The sequence below is a fragment of the Tasmannia lanceolata genome, unplaced genomic scaffold (assembly GCF_043159265.1).
Source record: "Tasmannia lanceolata isolate RefF3 unplaced genomic scaffold, GAP_Taslan_0.1 ptg000037l, whole genome shotgun sequence".
In the NCBI taxonomy this organism is placed as follows: Eukaryota; Viridiplantae; Streptophyta; class Magnoliopsida; order Canellales; family Winteraceae; genus Tasmannia; species Tasmannia lanceolata.
Window position 1 is genome coordinate 45,768,735 of NW_027518714.1, and position 14,441 is coordinate 45,783,175.

At 40.6% G+C, this 14,441-nt stretch overlaps 1 long non-coding RNA gene and 1 pseudogene across 1 annotated transcript; both read left to right on the top strand.

The window, feature by feature from the left end:
• The first annotated feature begins 3,808 nt into the window (after window positions 1-3,808).
• On the top strand, window positions 3,809-4,485 carry LOC143860280 (uncharacterized). Its single transcript, XR_013239656.1, has 2 exons — window positions 3,809-4,108; window positions 4,233-4,485. It is a non-coding gene; the product is annotated as an uncharacterized LOC143860280 (long non-coding RNA).
• Window positions 4,486-13,363: 8,878 nt separating this feature from the next.
• Window positions 13,364-14,057, top strand: LOC143861485 (putative E3 ubiquitin ligase SUD1 pseudogene; annotated as a pseudogene).
• Window positions 14,058-14,441: the final 384 nt, after the last annotated feature.

Genomic DNA, 14,441 nt, shown 5'->3' on the forward strand with positions numbered 1-14,441 from the left:
AAACCTTTTATGGGTTAGATTTTATCGCTAGTAGAAAGGTGCAGGATAACTTTTTTGGATGTGCCAAACTGTTATACGTGTGGTTATGTGAAAAACTCACTATCCTTCAACCATCAAACCGCATTGAGTACACCCTTAAGAGTTTCCATTCCTGGAAGGTAAAGATTAAGCAACCTCAGCTTAATGAATGGCACCATTGGTTGCAGACCATAGGAGAAAATCAAATTCGTTGGGTGAGTCAATCATGTCCACAAATTATTACCAGTACTTGCCCGTACTCATTTGTCCATCTTATGGGTTTAGAAAAATCATCTTTCTATGCACCTTTGTGTTTTCCTTCCCAGATTATTGGAATTTTGTGTCCTCCTAAGGTCATTACACCACCTTGTTGTGAAGACCTTACTCCTGACCTCATTGCATCCATAGTAGCTGCTTGGAGAAACAAAATCGCGGAGAGGAGATCCGCTTTCATGTTTAAGCTCCGAAAGGGAGGAGTATTTGGAGAGCCTGCATTCCGAAGAGCTCGAATTGGTGAACCATAAGGATCTTTGGATCGAGATTGTCATTTCTTTTATTGTTTTCATTTGTTTTACTTGAATATAATCAGAGTCAAAAATTGTAAATCTGATTTCATTATAGATGAAAATTTAAAGAAAGAAATTTTACTTGATACATGTTATAGACAGTCGATAATTCAGGGTTTCATCATTTTTCATGTAACCAATTGCTGGCGTTGTAACCTGTCCATATAATCAATACAAAGGATGTTTGTTTTTCTTTTCTCTCTATTGGTGCAAACTATCTTATTTCATTTGTCAATCATTTAATCTAGTTTGTTAACTTCCAATCAGGATTCTGAAAGATAGCAACCATCGCTCCCAAAAAGGACTCCCAAGCTAAACCTGCCTGGTCTAGACCTACTTCAGTGTCTAGACTTGTTCGTCACTTTGATTCTCCTGTGTCATCCGCAGTACATTTACCTCCTTCACCAGAGTCTTCCGGTTCCTTTGAAGTGAACCAAATGGCTGACTCAACTGACCTTCTGCTCAGTATGCAAGAGATGATGAAGAATCTCACTCGGGACATGGCCGGGATGAAAGAAGAAATGGCCAACATGAAGACTCAGATAAGTGATAAGACTTCCACCTCTAGACCTGTACTTCAGCATACTCGTGCTGCGTCTCCGGAAGCGCGTAGACCTGATATCTCGCCCTTTGAGGTTGATATAGATGACGCCCAATACGCTGCAGAGTATTGCGCTCCAAAAGTTGATGGAGAAAAAGAAAAGTTTGAAAAATTTGAAAAAGAAATGTCTGAAAAATTTAGCAAGATGGCTCATGATATGGAGCAGATGAAAGTCCAGGGGCCTAAGAAGTTTGATGTCTCTGAACTGATACTGTCTTCGACAGTATCTCTGCCGCCCAACTTCAAAGCTCCTGATTATGACAAATATGACGGAACCGGGTGTCCGCGTAACCACATGAGGTGGTTTATCATTTTGTCCCAACAGTACGGTCTGAGCCGTGAACAGATGGCGCAGTTGTTTCCGATCTCTTTAACTGGGATTGCAAAGAAATGGTTCCTAAGGCTGAAACCGGAAGAGGTGAGAACCCTGGAGGACATTTCTGAGAAATTGATAGAGCAGTTCTCGATGGAGGAAGGTATTGAGGTCACGAAGAGAGACCTAAAGCAGTTGAAGCAAGGTCCTCAGGAGACCTTTACTTTCTTTATCAGGCGTTGGAGACGCAAATCCGCTCAGCTAAGCCAGAGAATGACTGAATCAGAGCAGATAAAGCTAGTTCTGAAGAGTTTGTCTCCTCAGTATTTCCATTTTCTGGCACCTCAGCATTATCCAAGTTTTGATCATCTAATCAAGACTGGTACTCAGACTGAAGATGCTATAGCAAAGGGCCTGAGAGCAAAAGTTTCTACAGAGATCCGAGAAGGGAAAAGACCTATGGTCCCGCCCAAGGAAGTTCACACTGTCAGTTACACCAGGCCTGTGGCCAGAGTTGCTGCAGAAGCTGCCAGAGCGCCAAGGAGAGGTACCTTTGACAGAAAGTTTGATCCTCTTCCATATCCTATAATAATGATATTCAAAAGGCTTATGAAAGACAGGAAGATCCGGCTCCCGGATATCAAACCTCCACCCAATCCCTTACCCACATTCTGGAAGATGGACCAATATTGTGAATATCATAGAGGTCCAGGGCATTTGACTGAGAATTGTTTGGCCTTGAAGCATGCCATTCAAAATATGATTGACAAAAATGAATTGGCAGTGGAGAGACCAAACGTCACTCAGAACCCACTTCCTAACCATCATGCCATGCCTCCTCCTACTATCAATGCAATTTTTGCTAGTAAGCCTCTGCTTGATCCATCAAACCTCATTTGTGCCATTACCACAGAAAAAACCTATGTCATGAAGTTTGACGAAAGGGACCTGGAAGCAGCAGAAAGGAAAGAGCGTTACGTGATTTCCTTCAATGATGATGAATTTGCTGAGTCTTCTTCTTCTCAGTCTTGTGTATTTCAGACTGACAGTGCTGGAAATACAAGGACAGTTCCGTATGTACTAAGAGCTGAGGACTTTGAAGAGAGGAATGACAGTAGAGAGTCGTATTTTGTCCAAATGGAAGAAGATGGGATATTATTGTTAAATGACCATTGTGATGAGATGCGTCATATGACCCGCGGTGGGCGTGTATTCAAGCCTCAGGAATTGTGTGTTGAAAATCCTGCAGAATTTGCAAGGAATGCAGAGAATCCGAGGCAGAACAAGATCAGTGTAGATGAAGAAGAGGAGAGCTTGTTGAAACAGCTAAAAAAAACTCAGGCCAATAATTCCGTGTGGGGTTTACTCATGGCCTCATCTAAGCACAGAAAATTAGTCCTTCAAGAGCTTAATTCAGCACAGATTTCAGTTGACACTACTCCTGATGAATTGGTGAGCTTGGTTGCCATGACAAGAGTGTCTAAGACTTTGTCTTTCACTGATGATGATTTGCCTGCTGAAGGCCGAGACCACACAAAATCTTTGAAAATCACAGTGGTTTGCAATAAAAAGAGGGTACCAGAGGTGTTGGTTGACAACGGCTCTGCTTTGAATGTCTGCCCACTGAGTACTGCTACAACTCTTGGATTTGGTCCCGCAGACTTCATCCCATCTGAACAGGGTATTCTGGCGTACGATGGTACTCGCCGAGATGTGATCGGAACTCTGGTCACCGAAATACAGATCGGAGGAGAAGACTTTGAAATAGAGTTTCAAGTTCTGGACATCAAAGCTTCATTTCTGTTATTGCTGGGCCGCCCTTGGCTGCACAAGTTTGGGGTTGTTCCATCTTCTCTTCATCAAAAGCTGAAGTTTCTTCGCAAAAACGGAGTGGTAACTGTAAAGGGAGACCCAGATCTTGAAGTAGGGCTGATTACTCAGGACCTGACTGTGGAGAAGGCTGACGATATTAGTTTAACTGGGTTCTCGCTAGAAGTAACTGCCATCACCTTCAAGGAAGCTATAAAGGAGGAAATTTGTTTTCTGACCAGTACAAATTCGAATGTCGTCAGGATAATTCGCCAACAGGGATACATGCTAGGTGCGGGGCTGGGTAAATATCATCAGGGTTTGACTGAGTTCCCTGAGTTTGAATCCTTCAACGGTCTATTTGGGCTGGGATACAAGCCCTCAAAGAAAGAGGTTAAAGAGATGAAGCAGTTGATGCGAAAATGGGCTGAATGTCGCCGAAGAGGGTTAGAATTACCAATGGCGCCAATTAATTTGACAATGAATGGCCGGTTTAGACAAGAGGGTGCTGATGTCCCTTTCTGTGGCTTTGCCGAAACTTGGCTAGATGAGAATTCAGGACAGAGGTTGCCAGGTTTTGAAATTTTCTTCGATTTGCAGTTAGAGGACAAGCAGATCGGTGTGCAGACAGAAGCTGAGTCAGAAGCTGATTGGGCAGAGCATATAGAGCCGAGCCTGCTGAATTCAATGTTCCTTGAAGATTCTCAGATTATTGCTGTGATTGATCAGAGGGCCGTGATTCTGAATCCTACTCACTTAATCACCCCGGCAGAGGAACCATTGACTAACTGGACCTTTCAGGTCATACCTCAGGTTACTTACCTAAGCAGTCGTGTCCCTTCAAAAGAGTCTGTTGTTCGTAAGTCCATGTCAGTCTTTGAGTCTGATTCAGAGTCTGTTTATTCTAACAATTCTTTTGATGCAGGTACTATAAAGGTCGAGTCTCCTGAGGTCGATGGTGATTCCTCTTCTTCCAGCGAGATCGAGTCAGATGCTGTTTCTATTGATGATTCTGACATTATTTCAGTGCATAGTTCAGAGTCAATTGACACAGATGTCAATATATCTGTTGAGTCTGTAAATTTGTTTCAAGAGTCCATTGTAAAGCCCGATGTGGGTAATTCATCATTTGATGTACTTGATTCAACATTCAATGAAATAAAAGATTCTTCTGTGTACATTCCTGTCTCTACTTTTATTTCTACTGTTTCTGTTTCAGAATCTGATAAACTTAATAATAACAATCAAGACTCCCCCTCTGATGAGGATGCCGACGACACTCCCCCTGAAATCAAATACATGATTCAACAGGATGAGAGTCGTCGAGCAAAACCACTCGAAGAGGAAATTGAAACTGTGAATATAGGTGATGAAACCTTGATTCGGGAGATTCGAATTGGCAAAATTTTATCTCCTGAAGAACGTGAGGAATTAATCACCTTGCTCAAAGAGTTCAAGGAAGTTTTTGCTTGGTCATATGATGACATGCCAGGATTAAGTGAAGAAATTGTTCAACATCGCTTACCCTTAATCCCTGGTATTAAGCCAAAGAAGCAAAAACTCCGCAAACTCAAAACTGAATGGGAGTTGAAGGTTTATGAAGAAGTAAAGAAACTGTTAGAAGTAAAATTCATTCAAGTGGTTGAATACCCAGAATGGCTTGCGAACATCGTACCGGTGCCCAAAAAGGACGGGAAGGTTCGAATGTGTGTCGATTTTCGAGACTTGAACAAAGCAAGTCCTAAAGATGACTTCCCTCTTCCAAACATTGATCTCCTGGTTGATAATACAGCTGGTCATGCTCTTCTATCCTTTATGGATGGATTCTCAGGCTACAATCAGATTAAGATGGCGCCCGAGGACATGATGAAGACAGCGTTCATTACTCAGTGGGGTACCTACTGCTACAGGGTGATGCCGTTTGGTCTGAAAAATGCTGGTGCTACATATCAGAGGGCTGCTACAACTCTTTTACATGATATGATCCATAAAGAGGTCGAAGTATATGTCGATGACATGATTGTGAAAGGCAAGACTCGACCTGAGCACACTGTTGCCCTGAGAAAGTTCTTTGAGCGAATCAGGAAATATCAGCTTCGCCTAAATCCGAATAAGTGCGTCTTTGGTGTTACATCAGGAAAGCTCTTAGGGTTTATGGTCAGTGAAAGAGGGATCGAAGTAGACCCGCAAAAGATTAAGGCGATTCAAGAAATGCAGCCGCCGAAGACAGAGAGGCAGATCCGAGGTTTCCTTGGCAAAGTTCAATATCTGAGACGGTTCATATCACATCTGACGATGACGTGTGAACTCATTTTCAAGCTTCTGAAGAAGAATTCCTCAAAGAAATGGAATGAAGAGTGTCAGGAGGCTTTTGAAAAGGTTAAGCAGTGTCTATCCTTGCCCCCTGTTCTATCACCTGTCATTCCGGGTCAGCCGTTATTGTTGTACTTGTCTATCACAGATACAGCCATGGGTTGCATGCTTGCTCAGCAAGATTCGGAGTCTAAAAGGGAGAAGCCCATTTACTATATCAGTAAGAAGATGCTGGAGTACGAGTTAAAGTACACGGTGTTGGAAAAGACATGTCTAGCATTAGTTTGGGCTACCCAGAGGCTTAGACATTATTTGCTTTCGAGCAAGATCTTTTTGCTTTCACGGATGGATCCGTTAAAATATTTGTTTGAGAAGCCGGCCCTTACAGGAAGAACCGCTAGGTGGTTGTTGTTATTGTCTGAGTTTGACATCACCTATGTCACTCAGAAATCAATTAAAGGGCGTGTCGTTGCTGAACAGTTGGCCGATGCACCCGTTGAAGAGAATGCTTTTCTGAAGGCAGAATTTCCGGACGAAGAGATCATGGATATTGAAGAAGAAGCTTCGGGTACTAAGTGGCTTATGTACTTTGATGGAGCTGTAAACAGTCGAGGACAAGGAGTAGGAGCTGTGCTTATATCCCCTCGAAAAGAGTATATTCCTGTTTCTATCAAGCTACAGTTTGAATGTACGAACAATATGGCCGAGTATGAAGCTTGCATCGCCGGGTTAGAGGCAGCCTTAGCTTTGGAAATTCAAGATATTGATGTGTTTGGGGATTCTATCTTGATCATTTGCCAGATTAATGGACAATGGAAAACTCGAGAAGATAAATTGATCCCTTATAACACTTATTTGGAATCTTTGGTCAAAAAGTTCAAGAACATTACGTTCACTCACTTGTCAAGGACCAGAAATCATTTTGCTGACGCTTTGGCTACTTTGGCCTCGATGTTAGACATTTCTATATCAATGGAGGTTCAGCCGCTAATTGTCAGACTTCAGTGGGCCCCTTCGCATGTGAATGCAATAGAGATTTTAGCCAGGTGTCCAGATGGGAAACCATGGTATATAGATATCAAGAATTTTATTGCTGGTAAAGGGCATCCTTCAGAAGCTTCAAGTAAAGAGAGGAAGACTCTTCAGAAGTTGGCTGCCAACTTCGTTATTTGTGGTGAAGAACTGTACAGAAGGTCATTTGATGGCATACAGCTTCTCTGTGTTGATGAAGACAAAGCTGCAGAGCTTATTGAGCAGACCCACGAAGGAGTTTGTGGACCTCATATGAATGGGAAAATGTTGTCAAGAAAGATTTTGAGGCTTGGATTCTATTGGCCCACAATGGAAGCAGACTGCTTCGCATTTGTGAAGAAATGCCATAAGTGTCAAGTCTATGCAAATCTTATTCATGTTCCTCCTTCGGAGTTGCACTCTATGACTTCTCCATGGCTGTTTTCAGTGTGGGGAATTGATATAATTGGAAAGGTTTATCCGAAATCTTCGAGCGGACATGAATACATTCTGGTCGCAATTGATTATTTTACGAAATGGATTGAAGCCGCTTCGTATGCTTCCATAACGTCGAATACAGTTGCGAAGTTCATTCGTGCCAATATTATTTGCAGATATGGAGTGCCTCATGAGCTGATTTCAGATAATGGGTCGCATTTCAAGAAAGAGGTGTTACACCTGTGTGAAGAATTTAAAATAAGACATCACAAGTCTTCTCCTTACAGACCTCAAACAAACGGAGCTGTAGAGGCGGCAAATAAGAATGTTAAAGTCATTATTAGCAAGATGACTGAGACTTATAAAGACTGGTCGAATAAGCTTCCATATGCCTTGTGGGCTTATCGGACATCGATCAGATCTTCAACAGGTGTAACTCCATATTCTTTGGTGTACGGAATGGAGGCAGTCCTCCCCGTTGAGGTAAGGATTCCCTCTTTGAGAGTGATGATGGAAGCTGACTTGCCAGAGTCTGATTGGGCTAGAGCCAGACATGATGAGCTGCATATGATAGACGAGAAGAGGTTGAGAGCTTTGTACCATATCCAGGGATATCAGAGGCGAATCGAGAGAGCTTTCAACAAGAAAGTTCGTGTTCGAGATCTGAAACCTGGAGATCTTGTTTTAAAGTCCTACAGGGCACGGGTATTTGATCCTCGAGGTAAATTCAGGCCAAACTGGTCTGGTCCTTACATCGTTGATGTAGTCTTGCCTGGAAAAGTCGTAAGACTCCTCAATGAAAATGGAGAAAAATTAAATGAACCTACAAACCTGGATCAGTTAAAAAAGTATTATGCTTAAATACACCAGGAGGCCGTCTTTGATCGACCTGAGCTTTGAGTCAGCAGCCTAAATGTTTTAAACCGTTTTGCAAACCCTTTGGGCCTATAAAACAATTTGTTTCTTTGATGAACCCAAACTAGGGGCATTTTTTTATATATATAAAAAAGAAAAGAAAAGAAAAGAAAGTAGTTTGAACTACGTTATGACCTGATCCCTTTTTAAGGGTACGTAGGTAGCCTGATTAATTCGGGTTCGGTCACGTTTTTTGCAAAGCCAAATAGGGCGAACTACGCGGATCTGATTCCCATTTCTTCAGGGATACGTAGGAAGTCTGGAGGGTCCAGATTCGGTCCAGTAACATGCAAATACATTAGGGTTTAGCCTTTTTGAACCTAAGCCTACCTGAAAGTCCTTCTGGTATATTTAGGCCCAGGTTTGTAGAGAAACAGAAAAAGAAAAAAAATGATGGAGTCTTAGACCCGTTAAGCTGAAAACCCGAAAGGGCAGTTTAGGCAAAAATCAGGGCATTGGGCCTGCTGGATGGAAAATCTGCAAGGGCAGACAGTCCAGGCAAAAATTAAGGCACGCGGTCCGCTAAATCGAAAACCCAAAAGGGCGATTTAGTCATGGCAAGACTTCACGAAGGACAGAGCTTTCTGAAAGCCGGTTGAATTTCTATTTTTCTTTTTGGATCTTCTTTAATGTCTGAGTAAGTACCATCAGAGCTTCTTTTGTTACTCTTTGAGTTAGGAAATTGAAACTAAACGATCTGAAGGGATAATAACCATGACGGAGATCTTGAAAAGAGGTTAAAACATCTTTAAACATGGTATTTAAAAGATTCTAAGAGTGGTAGACCTTTAACCATTTTAAAGTGTTTATCAGTTTAAGAAGCAGATTCAGTCTCTTTTGGAGTCTTGTTTAAAACTCGTCAAAGTCTTTGGTCGTTGTTTATCAAAGTTAGTCTGTTGTTGAGTCAAAGTCAATTTCCAGAGTCCTGTTTAGTCAGTATTCCTCTCAAAGCCGGGGTGATAAAGACTCAGAGGCTCAGAGAAGCAGAGAATTTGTGATTCCTGTGAATGATGTAAAGCAGAGCAGTTTTCAGATGTCGACAAGCTTTCAGCTCAGTTCCGGTATCAGCATATGGCAGAGATAAGAAAATTTTGAATAGAACAAGTTTCTTGTACCTATTGAAAAACCTTGTAAACCCAAGTGTTTATCAGAAAATTTGTTGTAATCTCAAATATTCAGTAATAAAAGCCTTTGGCCCATTCCCTTTTTGTTGCTCTCTAATGAATTTTGTCATGGAAGTAATCATACTAGGGGCATCTTTTATGACTTATGTCATAAAAGATATCGAGTAATCATTGATACTTGAGATAAATATCTTTATAAAATAGAGACTAGAGAAGTTCGAACACTCTTTGTATTGAGCTTTTTAGTCAGGTTATTCTCCTTTGGAGTTAAAATTCCTGGAAAAATCTTTGTCTCAGAGGAGTTTAGAATTTACTCCAGCGATTTTTAAACTTCAATAGAATGCTTTGCGTCTTTGAAAAAGGTTTGACCTCCAAAAATTGTGTCAAGTTACTTGAGTCCGGTCTTTGATAAAAATCATGCATCTTAGTTACTCTTTGCGAAGAGATGACTGGTTTATCAATGAAATCATTAAGAGTTGATCTTTTCTTTCAGTCATTGTGAGTTTCTCAACTTCCTGCTGTCTTGAAGTTTTTCTTAATAAAGATAGAAATTACCAGAATATGTGTTACACGATCTGGTCTTTTCTTCAAGTGTTTTGAAGAGTGTTTTAATAGAATAAGAAATTATCGGATTTAGTGTTGCACTATCTGATTGTTCCTTCAATCTGTTTTTGAAAAAATTTTACAAAGAAAAAAATTACCGAACTTGTGTTACACGGTTTGGTCATTTTTGAGAGGTTTTAGATAATGGAGGTTACTGAACCTGTGTTACACGGTTTGGTCTTTTTGAAAGAGATTTTTAACAGAAATGGAAATTACCGAACTTGCGTTACGCGGTTTGGTCTTTTTGAAAGATTTTAACAGAGTTTGAAATCACTGAACCTGTGTTACACGGTTTGGTCGTTTTGAAAGAATTTAATAGAATTGGAAATTACCGAACCTGTGTTACACGGTTTGGTCTTTTTGAAAATTTTTAATAAGGAAATATTTCCGATCCTGTGTTGCACGGATTGGTCTTTTCTTCTTTCTCCCGGGTATTTAGTACCCCGATGATTAGTATTGCAATGTCACGTAGTGACTTGCATGATCATCGTTCCGCAATGTGCAGCTTCCTAACGTGTTAGGAGTCATGTGTATCTGCGAAGAGGTTTGTATGGGACTGTTTAGCAGGACATACGAATTTGGATTTATGTGGAACTGTTTAACAGAACCGCGTGATCCGGAGTGATTCGCTACCTTGAAAGAAAGGAGTCAGAGTTACTCGGGTAGTTAAACAGATTTATTTTCAGCAATGATCTGTATATCTACCGCCGGGCTGGAGACTTAGTTTCGCCTCGGTATTAGATGTTTGAGTTTAGCTCAAATATTCGAATACCCTAATATTTGGTCAAGTCTTAGACTGATCCGCATGATAAAAAAAAAAAAAAACTCTTTGAGTGTTTAGTTTTGAATATGTTTTGGACGAATTTCAATACAGTGGTCTTTAGCTTATTTTGCATGTTTCTAAAAAGGAAGAACTCTTTGAGTGTTTGGATTTATGCTTGTCTTAGACGAGTTGCATTATGGTTTCTAAAAAATGAAAACTCTTTGAGTGATTGAAATGATTTGTTTGTTTGTTTGGTTGGTGCTCTTTGAGCAACTGTTATGTTTACTTCGGCTTAGCCTGAAAAAAAAAAAAGTGTTTGTGTTTTGCAATCGTTCGTTCATTTTTTTTTTTGTTGTTAACTAGTTTAGATAGTTGAGTCATGAGTATTAGGGAGAGACTATCTCTTTGAGATGTCTTAGTTGCCGAGTTAAGAGTCGGTGAGAGGCTATCTCCCTTTTGTTGGTAGAGTTTTACATTTGTGAATATCGTTTTAAAACTGAAAATAAAAAAAATAAAATTTGCTTTGCTTTCGGGTCAGTCAAAATGTGTCGTCTGTTCAGCTTTGCCATTCGCGTGTTACACACGCTCTGCCAAAGAGGGGCATCTGTAGACACCCCATTTTGACCGGACCCAAGTTCGCGGTGCTTGAGCAAAACCCCATCCAATCACCAAGCTAGGATCCCGGATTGCACCCTAAGCTAGGTTAGGGTCCCCCATAGGTCCCTGTAAAATTTCGTCGAAATCCGAGTTGGTTTGCCCTGCGAACGGACGGAGTCAGTGTCGTTGTATAAATGCAGAAGGGGGGCAAATTATCCGCACAGGGGGGTGCCTTTTTGTAAAATAGCCGAAGTTTTGCCTTTTGTCTAATAAGACAAAGCGGGAAGGGTGCGATTATTAATTCGCGCGCCCTATCAAAAATAGTAGTGCCATTATCAACAGCCTCCTTTTTATATAAAAAAAAAATCAGAAAAACAGAGAGCACTGTTCATCTTTCGTTTTTTTTTTTAAACAGAGAGAGAGAACGAGAGCAGAAAATTTGGGTTTTCTTTCCTTTTTCCTCCGTCGCCGATCATCTTCCTCCGATCGTTCGTCGGAGATCCGTCTTCCGATCAAAGCAGAGAGAGAGTCGGAGATAGAGAGAGAGAGAAATCTGAGAAAAGGGGAAATCCCAAATCTTAAGCTCGGATTTCTCTTCTTCGATTGGAATTTCACCGGATCCCGGCCAAGTCCTAGCCGGAATTTTCGTTTTGATTACCCTATTTTCTTTCCTTCTAAGCTTCTCCGATCATATCTCATCATCGATACCCTCTTCTCCGTCATTACCTTGGTAATTTCTAACCCTAACTCGTTTCTTCTCTATCTCTATTTCTATATCTTAGATCTATTACAACTTATTCGAAAAATCTCTTAGATCTAAGGTATTGGAGAAATTTCCGAAGTTTATAAAGAAGAGTGAGAGAGATCTGAGAAATCTCAGATCTGAGATCTCAAATCTAAAAAATATATATATATAAAAAAAAATGAAAGAGCAGAGAGAGAGAGAGTAGATCTAAACTAGAAACCCTTGTCTGGAACTCTAAATCTCAGTTCTTCTTATTCTCCAATCAGATCTGCCGAATTCCGATCGATTTTCAATTTGGTTAGGATCTAATCATTCTCTGGCCGATCCAAGCAAATTCCGACCAATCTTCCGGTCTCTACATCAGATCTGGTGAATCCTTAATTTACATCAAATTGCAGCCTCATTTGAAGAAGGTACTCTTCATCATAATTCCATATTTCTTTATTGTTTTGATTTTTATATTTATTATCAGTGGTTAGGAATATGTTCTTGTTTTTATTATTATTTCTTTGTGTATGGACTCCCTGTGCAAGTTTTGAGGTTCATAAGATTGACATTTGAATGAAATTTGTTCATTAGTCCATAGAGCTTTGATTAAGAGAAGATAATTAGATTGTCTGAAGCTTTGATTATTATATCTCATGATTAAGAAGCAAAATCCTATCCTCAGTTCTAATTTCATTGGTATCTTTCATATTAAACATTTGGATAAGCATCAGGATAAAGTTTATCTTATATGATTTGAACCTTATGTGGCATGCCCAGAGAAGTAATGAATTATGATAATATTTTGACGCCTGTATCCTTTAGAAATTGTCTGTGTCATGAATTATGACTACCCTATGATCATGCTCATTCTTTGGCATTTCAGCCAATGTAGATTATGTAGTCCTTGGGAAATCAGTTATGTGCCTGTGTCCGAGTGGTGTGTTATGATAAGGTCATGGAGAAATAAGAGATTAACTATGTTCATGTTGAAAGAATGAGGGACCAGAGAATTTTGGTTTGATATTGGAATTTTCCCTCACCCATTCTAAATGGAGATGGGAATTGATTTGTTTTAATTAGATGCTTGTTGTGGTGGAGATTTAGAAGCTTGCTTTTGTTTTTTCCCTTTAATTGCTATCATGTTTGATTAAAAGCTTGAGTGAAGTTTAAGTTCCCTTGTTGCTGGACATATTGGTGCTATTATAGTACTTTTGGGCTTCAACTTTTTAGTCCCTTGTTCATGGCCGAATGCTCCAAGGCATGTTTAGCTGATAATTTTGGCATCAGCCTTTCATTTGTATGAGTTACAGCAACTTATTAATCGCCTGTCATGTTGTTACTTCTTTCAATTTTGAGCTCAATTGTGTAATCTCAGCCCAAAAGTTTCCTTTCTCCAGATTAGTGACATGCTGCTTCCGTTTAAAAAAAAAAGAAAAAGAATCTCCTTCTTGCTGTCTGTCAGAAAGTGTGGGTACAACTTTAGGAAGGGTTTGGGACTTGGTGACTGAAATCTGGAAATGGTGTGCTATTGTTTTTAAAGGTTCTGCACTGTTGTCGCTATGGATCTTTGTCATCCAGGTTTTTTTTTTTTTTTTTTTGGTTTACTGTTTGAGCTGTTGGTGATTGTGCCAATGCGTGTGCCTGTGGACGAAAGTCCATTTTTCTTCCTGTATCGGGATTGGGCATTGGGACTCATCTTCCTCAAGATCTGGACCAGGCTGGCTATGTTGAATCATATGGCGTCCTTGGTGGATGAAAGTTGGAAAACAAATTTTCAAAGAGTGAGAGGCGATTATCTTCTCACCACTACGGGGGCTGTGGGCTTTGCGTGAGATTGTCATCCCCATCATGGTAAAGCTGCTGACATTCTTGTGTGTGCCCTACATGTTGGCGAAGGACTTGTTCCCTGCACTGGGCTACCCACTATTAGTTAATTTTGCCGTCTACCGGTTTTCCTGGCTGGGTTGCCTTTTCTTCAGCATTGGCTACTTCTGTGCCAAGAGATTCCATGTCTGGTTCACCAACCTTCACAACTCCATGCGGGATGATCACTATTTGATCAACTGTAGATTACATGACTTTGGAGAGGACACAGTGGAGAAGAGGAACAATGCTAAGATTGTTCTAGAGATGCAAGAAACTAGGGGGGCGGATACTGGCCCGGGCCCACTCTTGCACAAGCAAGAGGCTGATGTTGGGCTGAGATTGATGCATGCCGATGGCCAAAATCACCTACAAGGAGGTGCTGCTTAGCTGGGTTTTGCCATCCTGTGGCCACCGCCCCTTGTGACATCTTATGGGTCCTGTCCAAAATTTAGAGGTTTCTCATTGTTTTGGGTGTGCATATGATACATATAGATGGTCTATAAAAAGAAAGTTTAACACCTACATTCCCACCTGAGATTCCAAGTCATAACCCCATCATTATGTGGCTTGTTCTAGTGAGCTTTGTGGTGTAAACCATAGGATAGAAAAATAATAATCTGTAGTCTATTATATCATGCTCCGACCGCTTTTCATTGTAACTTTATTGGATGTATTACTTGTTGCTGTATCATTTTTCTACCTGTAATGTCATTCTCAGTTTGAAATCATCGTTCTATTTCTATAAGCCTCTAGTACAACTGCGACAAAATT